General features: G+C 48.5%; 1 pseudogene; it reads right to left on the bottom strand.

Moving 5' to 3' along the window:
* Positions 1-2,305: 2,305 nt before the first annotated feature.
* LOC144139294 (26S proteasome regulatory subunit 6A-B pseudogene) lies at positions 2,306-3,666 on the bottom strand (annotated as a pseudogene).
* Positions 3,667-15,522: the final 11,856 nt, after the last annotated feature.

Here is a 15,522-nt window from a genome sequence, read left to right as displayed (position 1 = left end):
AACGAGGTGGCACATGGTCTTACCACCTCACAATCTGGAGTTCTACCTCATGTCCAGCCTCTCCTGCTCGGATCTCCGGACCTCCGCGACCACCCTATGCGGACTCGCCGCCAGGAGGCCACTTCGAAATGGCGCGAGTACGCCGCTACCTCCGGTCTATCAACATATTCATCAACAAAGTACTTACCAACGCGGCCACTACATCTCATATCATCCACAAATGGCAGACACTTGCTGACCGGAAGAAGGGCATTGGCACCGCTTCCCCCCGCACATGTACCTTTTGCCACACTGTGTGTGAAGCAAACATGGAACATCTTGTTCTGCACTGCTCCGCTTTTGATATTCATAAAATGAACCATAGTGTTTTTCAAAATTCAGATATAGAATCATTGCATACGGACACCCTTGAACATCCTCAACACCTGGTGACCATAGCCCAGTTTGGCGTTGCCAGTGGCCTGGCGAGCGTGATTTAGTGGGCGTCTACCTCCCTCCCTATTCCCCCTCTTCCCCCCCCCCCCCCCAGCGACCTTCGGTCCTCCCCCCTTCCTAATAAAAGAATATCATCATCATCATCATCTTTGCAAAAGCCTGCTGTCCAGGCCATTATGGTGCATTTTAGCCATTTTAGTGTTTTTAGACCTATCGAAAGCATTCGATACAGTAAACCATAAATTGATGTTACAAAAACTTAGCTCTTTGGGGTTTCGTGGGCAATTTCTTAAGTTCTTTACGAGTTATTTCTCACAACGATTTCAATGCGTAAAATTCCATGGGGAATACAGCGAACTTAAGGAAATACAATGTGGAGTGCCTCAGGGCAGCACGCTAGGGCCCATACTCTTCAATATATACGTTACCGATCTTAGCTTACTTCCACTGAGTTCGAACGTGTTCCAGTATGCAGATGACACTGCTCTGGCTCTGAAAATCACCGACTCCTCTTGCGGAACAGACACTTTTCAAAATGACATTCACAAAGTCATGGATTGGTTCAAACAAAATTCAATTTTTGTAAATCTACAGAAAACAAAATTGGTATGCTTCAGGAACCCACACAAAGCTGTTTGTCTCGATAGGCCTGTATATTTGCATACGTCACAGTGCAGCTCTTCTAAATGTAGGCCCCTTGAATTAGAACCCGAAGTAAAATATTTAGGCCTTTTCTTTGACCAACACTTCACGTGGAATAAACATGTGCTGTTTGTATGCAAAAAATTAAGGGGTGTAGCAGCTATGATTCACAACTTAAGAGGGAAGGCCCCATTGAAATTAAGACAAACCATATATAAATCACTGGCGGAAGGAATTTTGAATTATGGAATTACCCTGTATGGTTCCTGCTCAGATCATAAACAACAATGTATAAACCGAGTAATTAACAGACTAGCAAACAGTATTGCCTATGGAACAAAGTTACAAGATGCAAAAATAGAGGACAAGTATTCTTATTTAGGTATACTTCAGGTGCACCAGCTTTTTCGGTATGAGGTACTAACTCGATATTACTTCTGCAACCAGTTCAAAGTGCCGGTTAGGAAAAGTAGAACGCTAAGAAAAACAGAAAGGTTCGTGAAGCCGCGAGTGTTCACAAACTATGGGAAAAAAATGCGGAAACATTACGTGCCAGAATTTTTCAATGCTCTCCGAAACGATTTGTATAATTTAAAAACACGGAGGAAAATGTTTAAGAAAATTCGCCAATATTGTGTCTCAGGAAACTCATATTGGTGAAGAGTGGAATACATTTGTGCTGTCCACAAGTACGTTTTTGCTGTTTATATTGTGTTTCAATGCATAATTCTGCTATGTGATTTTTGACTGAGAAGTATTTGTCATGTTCAAATTTGAGAGTGTGCTTATTCTCTTTTGTGTATGTTTACACCAACTGCCTGGAAAGCCAACAAGCATTCGGTGCTTAGGCAGACCAGAGAAAAAAACTATGTAAAACAAAAGTGAATAAAGCTGAATGAATGAATGAACATTACGTACGGGAAGTGGAAACGTATATGATACAAACAAGCAGCCCAAATTACACTCAAAACTTTGCGACCTAGAGATCTCTTGCGCATGGCCTAAGTGTTAACCTGGTAGTACGTCTGTTAGGGGTAAACAAGCAGCATGTCAGGAAAGTAGCGAGTGAGGTACTCAAAACGACAAGACTAGTCAGAGCTTAAAGAACTACAAGACGAAAACCCTGCACCGGACAAGGACCTTTACTGAGAAGAAAAAAAAAACTTCTGAAAGGTTTTAAAGGGAAAGGTTTAAAACTTTAGAAAGAAAAGTTACAAAAGAAGTGCTGTCACACATAGTAGCTCAAGCTCGCTTTCTTCCTGGCCTGTACCTCCATGACGGCCTCGATGTAGTCTTCATGGGTAATGATGCTACCCTCACGTCTCAGGGCGATCATCCCGGCCTCCACGCAGACCGCCTTGCACTGCGCCCCATTGAAGCCGTCGGTGCAACGCGCCAGCTCCTCGAAGTTCACATCCTTGTTGTAGTTCATCTTGCGGGAGTGAATTTGCATGATGCGGGCCCGGGCTTCTTCATCGGGAGCTGGGAACTCTATCTTTCTGTCCAGACGGCCGGACCTCAGCAGGGCCGGGTCGAGGACGTCCACGCGGTTGGTGGCCGCGATCACCTTAATGTCCGCGCTCGAGCTGAAGCCGTCGAGCTGGCTCAGAAGCTCCAGCATGGTGCGTTGCACCTCCCTGTCGCCAGCCCTCTCGGAGTCGAAACGCTTGGTCCCGATGGCATCCAGCTCGTCGATGAAAATGATGGCCGGCGCCTTCTCCTTGGCTAGCGAGAAGGCGTCTCGCACAAGCTTCGCTCCCTCCCCGATGAACATCTGCACCAGCTGGGGGCCCGCGAGTTTCAGGAACGTGGCCTTGGTCTGGGCGGCGCAGGCCCGCGCCAGGAGGGTCTTGCCGGTACCGGGCGGCCCGTAGAGCAGGACTCCCTTAGGGGGACTTATTCCGATGTTGGTGAACTTTTCCTTGTGCGTCAAGGGCAGCACCACGGCCTCGATCAGCTCCTGGATCTGCTTGTCCAGACCACCGATGTCACTGTACTCCTCGGTTGGGCGCTCATCTACCTCCATGGCACTGACGCGAGCATCGTAGATCTTAGGCAAGGTCTCCAGGACGATGTACGAGTCCTTGTTGACGGCGACCAGGTCGCCGGGGCGTAGCTTTTCGGCATCAACGACTCCGATGAGGGGCAGAAAGTATGTCTGGCGCGTTGATGTCTTGATGACAGCGCTTTTTCCCTTCCGCTGGGAATCGAGGTCCACGTTGGCACCATCTTCTTCGCCAAGTTCCTCGGGGTCAACGTCGAGCAGCTCGACGACACTCGACACCAGGTGCGGGAGTGATTTGTTGACCTTTATCTTGTCGTCGTTCTCCTTAATCTGGTCCTTCTTCGCTTGGATGTCGTGCCTGACGTGCATGATCTCGCTTTGCATGAACTTGATCTGTTCATCCAGCATCATCGTCCTTTCGATAATTTCCTGCGTGGACATCTTCGACCCGTCGTCTCCTGAAGCTCCATCGTCGATCCACAGGGACTCATCTTCGAGCGGTAGAACGCCTGCCATGTCGTTCACCTGCCACGCGAGTACAGAGCGAGCTAGAATGTTCTAGATCGCTCTGCCACGAAGGGCCACGAGGTCAGACTTTTTAAGTGATGTCGATATTAATGCGGGTGTCAGTGCACTGTAAACATGCTCCAGCTCCAAGCATTGCAAAACAAAAATGCGCTGGTTGCCAACTAGACAAACAATCACTCAAAGCATCTGAATGCGGGGCTCGAACTAAATATAAAATTATATATTACATATGGCGCATGTTTTCCACGCGTGGATTTCAGCGTAGGTTTCGGTTTCGATTTCACAACGTTAAGCACGTCGCTGAAACTCGAAACTGTCAAGGTCCCGTAGTCTGTGCGAGAAACAGCATTGCGAAGCGATAATGCGTAGACAAGAGCTTTTAAAACGTTAAAGGCTTTTCTGTGGTGTTATAAATATCTCGAGTGATCACGCTAAGCCATGGGAATCGACAGCGTCGACTGTCGCGGCATTTCCGCGTATTCCGTTGCGACTGATTCGACTGCGTGGCCATTCTTCGCTCGATAACGATTCGTTGGTGCATACCACCTAATTATCTAAGGAAAGCGTCAAGTCTGCCAATACAGTAGAACACAAATATATAGAAATTCAAGGGGATTGCGGCATAGTTCGATATATAAATAATTCGAAATATAAAAAGTATATCTGAAGCTTATCTGAAAACTCCGCACATCGCTGAGAGCTTTTCAAAGTCTTCACAAGCGGTGGCTTACTGGTTTGCTCCTCAAAGCACAGAAAATGCAGCGGAACTTTATTTAGCATAAAAAAAGTCTGTGAGAATCCCTTCCTTACTTTTCTACGTCATAAAGTTCACCTATTTGTCTTCAAGCTCACAAACGCCGTCCAAATGAGAAAAAAAGGCGTTGTACACTGTGCCACAACAGTGGTATATCGGGAGATTGACGCAAGCTCGGCTGCAGTTGGCGGTTGGGAACGTTGTCAGAGCCGCTGGTATGGTTCGCTTCTTCGGCATCGGTGATGTCCAACACAGCCTGCACGTTGTCGTCAGCACTTACGAACTCTTGTTCCGTTGTATAATTCGGAATGGTGCATGAAACAGCTCACAGCTCTCTAAATTCACTCTCAAGGCAGTCAGCGCCGTCGTCTTCGGCATCAGAACGCGTCTCATCTGGAGCCGCGCAAAAAAATTGGCCGCGTATCTGCTCCTTTCGTTGCAAATGTCGTCAAAAGACGATAGTCTTTGTAAACATTTGCCAAGGAAATGCCCCCCTTCGCTTTCTCGCTCACATCTCATGCTGTTCCTGTTCAGCCGCGCTCATTTCAAGGTAAACACACTAAAGGTTTGCTCAAGGCGATTTGAATTTACCGCGTTCCACTACTACAGGCGGGGTTCCTCCCAGCGCTGCAGTACGGCGGCGACGCCCGTGAATCGAGGCGGCCGACTTCAAAGTTTGTAGTTGTTGTTGTTGGTCCTCTTCTAGTGGCGCATACCCACGTGGGGGATTGGCCAAGAAACGCGGTGGCTCTTTGGAGCTAAAACGCCCACCTCATGGCCCTATATAATCAGCCTGTAGGAATTGGGGAAACGGTTACGAAATTATATAATATATCTAAAGAAGAATGAGTGAATGATGCCATTTTTTGGGAGAAAAAGCTAAAAAAATTTACCCGCATTTCCCCGAGAGGAAGAATGTGAAAGTGCGAATGCACGAGTTGAATTTGCGCGGTTCGGTAATGTTCGCGAAATAGAGATCACACACACACACACAACTACAAAGAAAGAAAGATGCATTTATTCACAGACACCTATTTGTGTTGTCGTTGTACTTGATTGCTAGAGCGGATCTCAGCTTTGAAATTTCGTGTCAGTACTCCTTTAAGCGGGTGCATTAGCCCGTCTCACGCCCGATTCCTGGCCAATCCCCCACGTGGGTATGTGCCATGCACAGACACCTATTTGTGTTGTCGTTGTACTTGATTGCTAGAGCTGATCTCAGCTTTGAAATTTCGTGTCAGTACTCCTTTAAGCGGGTGCATTAGCCCTTCTCACGCCCGATTCCTGGCCAATCCCCCACGTGGGTATGTGCCATGTCAGCGGCCAGGCAGCGCGCGCCCATCTCCCCCCGTTGCCAAGGAAGACGAGGAGATTCCTGGCCAATCCCTCACGTGGGTATGTGCCATGTCAGCGGCCAGGCAGCGCGCGCCCATCTCCCCCCGTTGCAAAGGAAGACGAGGAGCGCGCGCACCCGCAGCTGTTGCTATGCGGACGGCGGCGGGATGCGGACGGCGGCGGACGCTTCAGGCTCGCTTAAGAAGTGCATTCGCACTTAAAATTACGCCCACCTCCCCTAGCGGGAACCCTGGTGTGATGCGACGCTGAGGGGGTTCAGGCGCAAGCGGAGAGCAACCGTCGACGGAAAGGCCGCCGGAGAGCGGCACACCGGTTATATTCTAGGCACTATATATCCGCAGCGCGCCCGAAGGAGAGGAAACCGCGGAGAGAGAGAGTACTGCACATGCGCAGCACCGCGCGCAGCGCCGCCCACCGGCGGAGTGAGAGCGCGCTGGGCCGCACACGCTCTCACCTGGGCACGCGCCGGCGCCAGTGCGTCTGCCGCGGCTATGACGCAACGCAATCCAACACAATCCACTTTAATCCAATCCAAATCCAATCCAAATCCAATCCAATCCAATCCAATCCAAGCCAAGTCAATAGAATCCAATCGAATCCAATCGAATCCAATCCAATGCCCCTCGCGAGAGAGTGTTCGCTACCGGAGAGGAGAGCGGGAGAGTGGCTGCGGACAACGGATGCACGCCGCGGACAACAACGGACGCACGCAGGAAGGACAGGGCCGCCGACAAGAGATGCTCTGAGCGTCGCATCTAAAATTTTGACCGGGTTAGCAGGACATGCGTCTGGCCTCTGATATGTACGCGTGAATGGCCGCCATAATCCCTCTATGACAAAACCCCAGGGATGTGGCCCCGAACGAAAGAAGCACCGGCATCGACAGAGGAAGGCCAATACGTTGAATTGGTGCGGCTAGATATCGTTTCCGAATGAAATAAAAACCGCGGCAGTACAGAAAAAAGTGTTCAATTGTTTCAATTTCACCGCAAGCAGCACAAAGACCGGAGGAAGTGAGACCAGCGCGATGCAAATAAAAATTAAGCTGCGGTATTCTGCATCTGATGCTCGTTAAAGTGACCTCACACTGGCGGGACTCGCAAAATATCGCATTCCAAGTGTGAGCAAGATGGGCATAGTCATCCAAGCCTGTGATAGTACCTTCCTGTGTCATCCCTAGCCGTAGATATCTGCGGAACCTTGCTCGCGCCAGGAGAAATGCGGTAGGGCTGGGGTCCTCCGTAGGGCCATTTAAAGCTGAACCGGCCAAAGAGTCAGCCGTTTCATAGAGCCATAGGCCCCTGTGCCCTGGGACCCAGATGAGCCGGATGTCGCGTAAATGGGGATGCACAAGGCGGCTGAAGGTACGGATAAGTGATGAATTTTTTGGAGATGTTAGCACGGTACAAACCGACAGGGAATAAGAAATAATAGCAACATCTAAATATTGAGGAGGTAATTTTTTTTAAGGCCATAACTATTGCAAAAAACTCAGCTTCGAATATAGGAGTAAAATCAGGTAAAAGATAAGAAAATGACCAATTAAGTTGTGGGCTGAAAATTCCCACGCCCGCCCTCTCCGCACGTTGCGATGCATCCGTTGCAACTACCGTAAAAACCTGCGTATAATACGGACCCGCGTAGAATACGAAGTGTAATTCGGGGACATCAAAATCAGAAAAAAAATTTTATCCGCATATAATGCGAGGTAAAGAGCACAGAAAACATTTATTTGTACTGCAGTTACCGTTCAGTCATTGTCAGTTTTCGCTGGCACTGTCTCCCGACGTCCGTTCAGTCATCGTGAGGTTCGCTGCCGCTGTCTCCTGAAGTCGCCTTGTTGGAAATGCCTTCCCACAGAAAGTGGTCCTCAGTGCCATCAAGGGTGTTCGAGATGCCGCATTTTTTTAAAAGAGCGACTGACGAGCTCCTCTAGGATGCTGGCCCACGCATCCGCGATCCAGCCACAAAGCACCGCTGGAGAAGCCCGCGTCAGCCATCCGGTAGCTGTCACTTACGCGTCTCCTGCCTGACTTCATCCACTGTTGGTAGCAGGACCTGATGCAGTCTTTGAAAGGCTTGTTGATGCAAACGTCTAGCGGTTGCAGCTGGGATGTCATGCCTCCTGGAATGATAATGAGTTCGGTGCGGGGTGCGCGCAACTTCTTCACGGAATGAGCCAGGTGGCAGCGAAAGGCGTCCAACACTACCACTGACGGGAACCCCCAACAGTGCTCCAGGCCGCCGACCCCACACAGATTTTATCCAGTCAAGCACCAGTTGCTTTTTCCACCCGCGAATGCTGCCTTCGGTGTCACCGAACTGCCGTCCTGCGGCGCAATTCCTGATGGTCTCGGCTCATAAAATAACTTTTCTTTTAATTGCAGCCGAATACTGCCTTCGTGCACCCAACATCGTGATATACTTGCGGTGAACGTGCCAATCCTTGGCGTGGTCAAAACAATCAAAATGGCACCGCCTGAGAGAAACAGCAGCCAGCTAACAGCACCGCAAGATGCCGCACCCTCCGCTGAAACCGAAACCAAAAGTGCAAATTTTCGGCTGAAAACTTTGGGATCTACATATAATACGAGGCACAAATTTTACATAGTAAAATTTGGAAAAAACCTCGTATTATACGCGGGTGTTTACGGTACCACATGTGAGCGCAAGTTCCCAGATGCTCATCCAGCAAACCCATTATTATCCGTGTGGATATCAGTTTGGCGTTATGGGGGAATACGTTATTGAGGGATATAGGAGCAGGTACGACTTCAGGTAACATCGGAAGAATTTCCGGAAGACTGGTGTTGAGCGGTGAAAGCAAGCTTTGGGCATACACACATTGAGGACGATTGTATCGAGGCCATGGATAGTTAAAAAACAATGCTGGCTGAGCCACCATCAATGACAAAGGTTTGCTCAGAGGAGACTCGAAGATTCCCATCATAGTCTGCACTGTTAAAAGTTTAAATCGAAACTCTAGACACGGCGAGCGGGCTTCTAAATACAGAATGTTGTTTGCGACATATCGCGGTAGGCCGAGGCACAATCTCAGTGCTCGTCGCTCCAAAAAAATACGAGGACGGAGTTTGTACGCTGCTGCACCCGAAAAGAGGACACACCCAAATTCTAAAATGGGCCGTACATAACCACCATATATAAAGAGTAGGGTTTCCCTCCGCATGCCAATTTTTCTGTTGCTAACTCTACGCAACAATGCTAGAGCTCTTTTCCATTTTGTCGAAATGTGGTTTATGTGCGGGCGCCAATCAAGCGTACTGTAACAGATAATACCCAAGTACTTCAGAGCAGTCACCTGAGGAATGTTCTTCTCCCGATAACTCAAATAAAGGTTAACATGAGTGGATAAAGGGAACACCAGGACCGCGCATTTAGCGACGTTAATGGACAAATTCAAACCTGTAATCCACCTCTCGATAGAACCCAGAAATGCTGTAATTGTTCATATAGATCGTGAATATTCCGCGCAGCAGAAAAGAAGGCTATGTCATCAGCATATACATAAGAGCAAACTGTCCGATTGATTGGAATATAACTCAGCAATATATTAAAAAGGACAGGAGAAAGAACGGATCCTTGCGGAACACCCCTTGTTTGCTGTCGAGTCGATGAATTAAAACCATTTTGGGAACAAAAAAATTGACGACTGATTAAAAATTGTTGTATCCAGGAAATGATGTATTTGGGAAGACCACAATCCTTGAGTTTGGCAATCAGGATGTTATACTCCACGCTGTCATATGCTTTGGCCACGTCCAGTGTGACCAGCGCGCAAACCTACTTACATCTGCGGGAAAATTGTATTCTGCTCTCCAAGTCAACGTAAGCTGACCAAATAGAGCAGCCCGGGCGGAAGCCGATTTGATGAGGACTAAGGATGTTTTCTTTAGAGAGGAAGCGGAGTAAACGGCCATGTAAAATTCTCTCCACCAACTTGACCAAGTTGCTAGTCAGAGCGATTGGACGAATTTTGTCCGGGATAGTTCCTAGACGGGCTTTTTAGCAGAGTAACAATTTCCGCAATTTTGGAATCTTCGGGGATCCATGATTTTTCTAAGGAAGTATTTACGATATTTAACAGATCTTCAGGTGATTCCTGAAAGAGGAGCTTTATGCAGGCGGTAGAGATACCATCGGGCCCTGGAGAGGAGTCCGGGAGACGCATGATGACATCGGCCACCTCTTCCATTATTACCGCGGAAAAGTCTGAACCTGGGTCTATTTCAAGTATAATAGAAGGAAGGGTTGCAGTAAACCTTTTTTGTAATTCCCTAGAGATCTGTTCGAGGTAATCTAAAATTTCCTCCGGCTTCTCTACAACTGAAACAACTGTACTTGGATTACCAGTACTTTTACGGTTGCGCAGGAATTCAAACAACGCAGGCCGGTTTTTCTTTTCTAAAAGCGCGGAAAAGCGACTTTTATGGAACTCCTCCTTCGCCACAGATATAGTTCGGCGGAAAATGGCGGAGTAATATTTGAAATAGAACCGCGTTGCCGTGCTCCACGTGCGTTCCAAGAAGAACGTGAAACCTAGCTAGTGGAACCTTTCTTTGGTGTTGCCGCGTTATTTTTTATATGCGGCCAGGAGGTGGCGCGGGCAACAGCAGGCGGTACGCGTTGTTCTGCAGTAGATGTAGAATATCATTTGCTATGGAAAAACCAAGCATCCAGGAATTTTTTCATAAAGGAACACTGTAAATATCCCTTGTGTACTAATTTCCTGTCTTATATTTGCGTAATGTCTTGTTCTTGTTCAACAAAGTTGACAGGTATGAACATATAAACCGGGCTTAGACATTTACATTTGGCTGTGAGTACATAAGACTATTGCGCAGTAAGCATTTTACTTTGGCCGGGTGGCTGAATCGAGTTACAGACAGACAGACGGACAGACAGACAAACATACCAAAATTTCTGGGCTTAAGTAGCCCAAGGAAAACTATCGTCTTTAAAAAAGCCGCTTTGCACACGGCATACTCCGGAACGGCCGCGCTGCCTTCGCCTTTACGTTAGGGTTGTTGCGCGGTATCGCGCCAAAAATGCTGCGAGAAATACGGCCGACATCGTTTCACCGGCCTGTACCCGTCAAAAAATGTCCGCTTTCGCCGCTACCCAGTCGATAAAGACGACAATACAAATGTAGTTTTGTCGTATTTTCACGTGTCGTACCGTCGTTTTGTCGTATTCTTGTCGTGTCGGGATTCCGATGTTCTGTCATGCGTCGTATTCCTGTCCTCATTCTGATGTTCCGTCGTGCCGAATTCACATTTTGTCATGATCCGAATGCGCCATCAGAAGTTGCACATGTTTTGAATATTATTTACCATTGCGAGTAGTAGCATAAGTGGCAGTTCTGTTGTGACTACAGGAATGAAAAATTGACCTTGTCGTTACGACAGAAATTTGTGTCGTAACAACAGATGGCTTTGTCGTAACAGGACTTCTGTTGTCGCAATAAAGTTTTTTTATTGCGACAGGAATTCTTGCTAGGTTTTTGCGGTATTCCTGTTGTGATTTGAGACTGGGCAAACCCAAATTCTCCCAAATTCTCCGAAGCGTGTGCCGCCGACCAAACAAAGATGCACCAAACCACATAGGCCCCCCTGCGCTAACCACCACTGGTGACTGTTCAAGCGAGCAGAAAAAATGTCAGAAACCGAGCGCATGCTGTCCTTCGAAGCGCACCTTCAGGGGAACTTCCGGGGAGGCGTTCGGTATATCGAATGTGTCAATGGTCGGAGTTCGATACACGCGCACAACAGCACTATACGTTCGCATGGGATTTCGAAGGGGATGTCCAGGATGTTCGATATAGACAATAATTCTATATATCCGTGTTTGATATACTTGTGTTCGACTGTATACCTTTGCTCAGCCGGATTAGTCATGGCCATGCAAGTTTTAAGGCGAAACTTTTTACGTCTCATTGACGGCCTACGTCGCATTGAAATCGAACTTCAGGAAAGCAAACTTTATCTGGCGATGATGATGATCGCCGGGGAAGTCAAAGAAAGTAAACGCTTCCAGTGATCGGAATCGAATATGGCTCCCTCGTGATATGAAGCTGACATCTATCCGGTTGCGCCACTCCGACACAAACAAACCAGTTTGGATTTGAAGAGGGGTGCATGACCGTGCGAAATTACGCAGAAAAATCATGCACTCCTCCGTCTAACGACGCCGAAGGTTGAACGCAAAACTTTCTTTGTGCGGAATCAAATGGTGAAAGGTCAAAGCCTAGGCCGCTACGATCAAAAGTCCAAAGTTCGGGGATTCAAAGTGAAAGCTCGACAAGTCAACGTCGAAACCATCTGCGAGTGAAAGTCAGACGACAACCAAGGAATTCCTTCCGAGAAAGCTTTGTGTTCAACCATCGTCGTCGTTAGACAGAAGGGTACATGATTTTTTGACGATTAATGCGGTCGAGGACCGCTAAAGTATCATTCCAAGCACGTCATCGCTCCATTATCATTTTTGCCTCCATTGCGAGGCTCGCTTTCTTCCGGGCCGAGTCGACCAATCCTTTCGACGGCCATTTTTCAACAGTATATCGCAAAGACGCTGAAACATCTAACATCTATTAATTACTGCGATAAGCTTCCCACTGCACCTGAAGCAACCTAAAGCAAGCCGAACCACCGTTACTTAGGGAAAATAATTGCAGAAATGATTCAGAACACTTTGACATAAAGAAGTTACGGCTTCGAAATACGTGTAAACTGCCCGGGCTCGTACCCACCCGGTGAAACTGGCCCCAAAGACTACCTCAAAGCCGCGTAGGTCGTACTTCGCAATCGGAGGAAGGAACGTCAGAATTTTGCTAGCGTTTAAAGCAAGACAGTAAATGGCGCGAGGTCAGGAAGTGTCAATTCTGTTCTGTTTAGGAAACAATAGTTCTGTTTCAGTGCTGTGCGCAGGATGTAATTTCACGGGAATTGGAGGATGGTGGCCTGATCCTCTAAAAAGGAAAGGGAAAGCGCAAAATTAGAAAAAGTAAAAACAACAGCAAAACAAATTAGAATTAGGATACAAAGCAAAAACGTTTACACAAAAATTCTGCCACCTTCGCAATTGAGATGCGAGGACAGGAAACATCGGAGCTTACGTCATCACTAGGCACAGCCAATCCCCGACGCGCGCCTACCCACCCGAACATCTGCGCCGCTACGCACACTCCCCACACCTGCGCACCGTCAAAAGCTGAAACTGCAGCTACCGCGGTGGCACCTGCTCCTACAGCTACACCCCTCTGGTGTCAGTAGAGGCCCTTTCACCAGCTCCGAGAGCAGCACCAATGTCCATGACTACGAGGGCGCCGGCGTCAACACCAGTTGTCCCTCCAATCCCTGCTGCGCGGTCTTCTAGAGCTCCTTCCCATGCTTCCCTCAAAGGACAACGCGAGTCGCAGACCGAACTTGTAACTCGGCAGGCCTCTGTTCTGCAATCTACTCCATCGTGGAAGCTGTGCGCCTCTTTCTCGGCTCTCTTGCATCCCCAGTTGCCAAAGCTGTCGTGACGCTCCTCGACTTCGTTTCACCTCTCCTAGCACAATGACGGTAGCGGCACCCATCACTACACGGTCCCCCTCTGTGCAGCAAATTCGGCAAAAAGCAACAATTTTTCAATGGAACGCATGTGGACTTGGTCAGCGGCTTCCAGACTTCCGCAGATTTGTGCAAAAACACCAGTTCCCTATTGTTGCCATTTCGGAGTCCCGCCTTTCTACAGATATACGGCTATCCGGGTACGCAGTCCTGCGCTCATCAACTGGTTTGGCAAAGACGAGAGTCCTGCTATGCGTGAGAAACGACCTCACATTCATGCAACACAATCTGCCGCCTAACGCGTTGAACAAATTAGCAGTTATTACCGTGCGACACGCAGGCGTTTCCTTTACTGTCATCACTGCGTATATTCCGCCCCACGTATCGCTGAACCCTCAGCGCCTGGAGGACATAATTCGTCGTACACCACCTCCACACATCCTCACGGGGGACTTCAATGCTCACCATCCGTCATGGAGAAGTAAGAAAACCACGGTCAAAGGACATCGCCTGTTGGACATTGCAGACCGCTTCATTTTGTGTGTTATTAACACTGGGCAACCAACGTTTTATCGTGGACGGACGTCAAGTGCTATCGACGTCACAATGGTTTCCTCAGCATTGTCAACGACCACAAGCTGGTATGCAGACATAGAGTCTCATGGAAGCGACCATGTACCAACTTATATTATTGTCGACGGATTGCCTTCTGGTCGTCGTAAATGTGCTGTTCATTTTGTCAACTGGGGTAACTTCTCCACAGACGTCGAGACAAGCGCTGGTGATTTCTCGTCATACGACGACGCTATCAACAGCATCGCAAATACGCGGAGGTTGTGCAGCAAAACCGCGAGCCTGCCAAAGGAGTATACAGTGGCTGACGTCGAGTATAAAAATCTCAGGGCAATTCGTAGAAGGGCAGAAAGGCGCGCACGGAAGACTTCCGCGGTAGAAGATATACGAGCAGCTAGACGCACGCAAAAGCTCAATCAGAGATATCTCAAGAAGCTTGCCAAACGTGAATGGGCGTCCTTTTTGTTCGAAGCTAGACCCTCGGAAGCCGCTGACAAGGATATGGAGTTTAGTGCGTGGTCTTCGTGCACCGCGAACTCAGTTGCACCCTTTTAACTCAATTTCTCTGCGAATGAAGGTAAGCGACTTAGATGTTGCTGAAGCCTTCTGCACTAAAATTACTGCCGCACCGGGATCTTCACCAACGACTATTTCCAGGGCTGCGAACCCATCACCAAACACACCCTACACGGACGAACCATTCTCTATGGCAGAACTTGAAGCTGCTCTGTGCTCAGTCAACAAAGCCTCTTCTCCGGGCCCAGACGGGATAAACTATGCGGTTTTATGTCATCTAGGCGGCAATGCGAAGCGGTGGCTTTTGTCAATATTCAACCGCTCCTGGGAGACCGGCCGTCTTGAGCCTGGGTGGAAGCGAGCTCGTATCGTGCCAGTTCTGAAACCTGCGAAAGACCCCACGGATATTGATTCGTATCGGCCTATTGCGCTTCTAAGCTGCATTGGGAAGCTCATGGAGAAGATGGTGCTGCTTCGCCTAGAGTGGGATCTGAATGACAGAAGCATTTATCCGTCGCAGATGTCGGGCTTCCGCAAGGGCCGGAGCAGCATTTACAACGTAATTGCCCTTGCAACACATGTGAAGCACGCAAAGCTCGCACGGCAAATTACCATTGCAGTCTTCATTGACATTAAATCGGCATACGACTGTGCTCTCCATGAAGCTGTCCGGACAGCAATGAGGTCTGTAGGCATCGCGGGACGAATGTACGACTGGATGTCTGATTACCTCTCTGATAGGACCACCTACATGTCTGTAGCGGATGGTGAGACATCCCTCCATAACGTGACCCGTGGTGTCCCTCAGGGTGGGGTATTGAGCCCGACTCTTTTCAATATTTCAATGATTGGCCTTGAGAGATGCCTGACGAAATCCGTTGAAATCTCTATGTACGCTGATGATATCTGTATCTGGTGCTCGGGCCGCAACAGGCGTGTGCTCCAATCGAGACTTCAGCGTGCAGTAAGTTCAATTGAGAACTTTGTCGCGACACGTGGCCTCGCAATATCACCGGTAAAGTGCGCTGCCATGGCCTTAACAAAGCGGAACGTCTCAAACTACCAGTTAACGGCCGCAGGCGTACCGATACCGTATGTCACCCATCACAGGTTTTTGGGTATACCTTCGACCGCCATCTGAC

Source organism: Haemaphysalis longicornis, unplaced genomic scaffold (genome assembly GCF_048455015.1).
Source record: "Haemaphysalis longicornis isolate Haplotype H1 unplaced genomic scaffold, Haemaphysalis longicornis Haplotype H1 scaffold_5, whole genome shotgun sequence".
In the NCBI taxonomy this organism is placed as follows: domain Eukaryota; kingdom Metazoa; phylum Arthropoda; class Arachnida; order Ixodida; family Ixodidae; genus Haemaphysalis; species Haemaphysalis longicornis.
The sequence above is the reverse complement of the archived record's forward strand: the minus strand, read 5'-3'. Positions and strand labels throughout refer to the sequence as shown.